Source organism: Neophocaena asiaeorientalis, unplaced genomic scaffold (assembly GCF_003031525.2).
Source record: "Neophocaena asiaeorientalis asiaeorientalis breed wild unplaced genomic scaffold, Neophocaena_asiaeorientalis_V1.1 scaffold299, whole genome shotgun sequence".
In the NCBI taxonomy this organism is placed as follows: Eukaryota; Metazoa; Chordata; class Mammalia; order Artiodactyla; family Phocoenidae; genus Neophocaena; species Neophocaena asiaeorientalis.
Window position 1 is genome coordinate 1,044,747 of NW_020172626.1, and position 3,099 is coordinate 1,047,845.

Here is a 3,099-nt window from a genome sequence, read left to right on the forward strand (position 1 = left end):
AAAAAAAAAAAAAAAAAAAAAAGATTGAATCAGAATGGTGAGAGTGTCCTTTAACTACTTTTCTAGATATATAACCAAAAATCAAAAATTACCTCTTTACATAGACCAAAAGATTTAGATCGACGGGGGATTGGATATGTGACCATGTAGATATAGCCAACAATAAATAGAGCATTCTAACATTTCACTCTAATTTTTTAAGAGTTTCATTTGGACCTTACAGTTATGCCTGTAACACTACAGTTTAATATTAGAAATGGCTATCCGTTTATTTTTAAATGTCTTTTTATTACAAAACACAAATATAGAAAATCACCCAAATCAAATGTATGGCTTACTTTTATAATGAGAGTATTACTCAGGTCAAGAAATAAAACTTTACCAGACAGCGGAGATGGCCTTTCGGTATGCCCTTTCCCAATCACAGCCTCTGCCTCTCCCCACAAATACAAATTATTCTTTTATAATAATCAACTTGTACTTTAAAAATAGCTTTGCCACCTAAATATGCATCTCTTGACACTATTGTTAACCTTGCCAACTTTCAAAAATCAGATATGTCTTTAAGTCTCTTTTAAGCTCCACTTCTTACATTTTCTTTTAAACTCCATTTCTTGCATTTTCTTACAATTTGTCTGTTAAAGAACCCTGGTGATTTGACCTGCCAAGTTTTCTGCAGTCAGAGTTTTGCTAACTTCATATTCTTGGTTCAACATGTTCTTCAGTTCTCTGTTTTTTCCTGAAACGTATCCAGGAACTGGATAAAGCTCCTCTTTGGCATGACTATAGGAGACACATAATATATGGTCGTTTCCCATGCTGTCATCTTAGCAGCCATAGATGCTCAATGCCAATATTTATGTATACATTGGTAGTTGAAAAGTGGTGATATTTTAATTTCATCATTTCTTTTGTATTTAGTTGTTGGAATACTTTTGCTGAGAGACCCTTTCTCTCAGTTACTATTTGATTGGCCAGTAATACAGTTCTCTTAAGAAGGGCGGGATACGTGCTTGATTTCTCTCCTTTATTTGCTAGTTTTCAAGGTAATGAATAGGATACCTAATATCTTCTGAAGATAAACAATACTTTCTTTAACTTATTTGGTAAGTTTCAATGCATGGCAATTATTACCATTGCTAAAGCTCAAACTGGTCCATCTTTGGCATGAGGACTTCTTCACGTTTGCTTATGGGTCATTCCGTCATGCCCCTGGTAGTCTCTGATAGCTTGGTTGCTCTTGGGTAGCACAAGATGCTCCAAGCTAATGTTGTGTGTATCCTGTCCCTAATATGGAATCCGTCCTTTTTTTTTTTTCTTTTTTTTTTTGAGAAGCCCTAGTTTCTTTTAGTGAGAAATGGTCTTTCAAGACCACAGTCTGGACACCACTGATACTCATTACTACTGGATTGATCATTATTTCCAGCCTCTTTGGGTGGACAGTTAATTCACATTGATACTTTCAATTCAAATTAGAGACTACCAAGACTTAAATTTAACCCATTTTCTTATATCTTTATCTCCTTTCTTCCATACCAACAATTCTGATTCTCAATGATAAAGGCAATGTTGGAATTAAAATATTCCGTAATAACTCATTTGTCTTATTCCGTATTCTATACAGGGGTCTCAGGATAAAAATATCAATCCATCTACCAATACAAATACTGATAAAATGCATATACTTTCTCTATTCTCATCCAACTTGTTAATAGTTGTACCAAATCCACATTGTCAGAGTATATAGCCAATGCATAACATATTCTCTGCTTTTCAACTCTCATGTGGTCTTAGGACAGGTAACTCTATAGTTAATGCTCGCCATCTGTTCTTAGATCTCGGCATTTTAGTTTTCTAAGTTCATTCTCCATTAGATTACTGGGCTCACATTTTCTTTCCTTCAGTATTTTAAATATATTACTTCATTTTTCTACTGTTCTAAATCACTGCTGTTAAACTCTACTGATAATATAAATATTTTCCCTGTATAAATCATGCAGTATGTTTTTCTAGATGCCCAAAGGACTTTTTTTCTTTAAAATACGATGAATTTGGGTTTCCCTGGTGGCGCAGTGGTTGAGAGTCCGCCTGCCGATGCAGAGGACATGGATTCGTGCCCCGGTCCGGGAGGATCCCACATGTCGCAGAGCGGCTGGGCCCGTGAGCCATGGCTGCTGAGTCTGTGCGTACGGAGCCTGTGCTCCGCAACGGGAGAGGCCATAACAGTGAGAGGCCTGCATACCGCAAAAAAAAAAAAAAAAAAAAAAAAAAAAAAAAGACACAGAAGATGAAACAGTGTCCACATAGTTAAAGTGATGGGTGTAACAGATACTTAGAGGTAATTAGAACTATCAATCTCTTGGAGCTTTTCATTTATTGCAGCAGTAGCCATAGATGGTATCACCAAACCAAATATTTTTTGGTATTGCATTTACACAGAGGTCAGGAATCATGTCAGACCAAAAAAAAAAAAAAAAAAAAAAAGTAAAAAATGACACTGAAGATATTGCTGATTACTTAGGATTTGTAAGTAGTTATTAAATAGAACTTTCGCCTTGAAATATGAAAACTATGTATTCATAAGTATATTTTTACTATTTTGTTAAACTAGTGCTATGGATAATTATTTTCATAATACTGAAAAATGGAAATATATAAAATTGGTCTTAAAAATCTAATGAGATACAGAGTTTAGGAAAGAGAAGTTTTCTTTAAAAAAGCTTTCAGAAATAAAGAGTAAAATAGGACAGACAAAAGAATAAACAAACACAACAGATAATGTCATAAAAGAACTAGAAGGTGAATAAGAGAAATTTTTTAAATCAAAAAGAAATTCAGAAAGTTTTTTTTTAAGGATTTTAGGGAAAGTGATAAATATTGAAGAGAAGCAGAGAAGACGAAATACACAGAAAATAGGAGACCTTAAGGCAGAAAACAAAAGAAAGGGAACAGAATCGATACAAAAAGTTATAATTCAAGAAAACTTCCCTGAAATAATAATAAAAGAAAAAGTATTGCACTGCATACCTGGCAATAGTGAGCCAGACTGATATACTCTAGCAAATTCATCGTTTTTTTTTTTTTTTTTTTTTTTTTTGC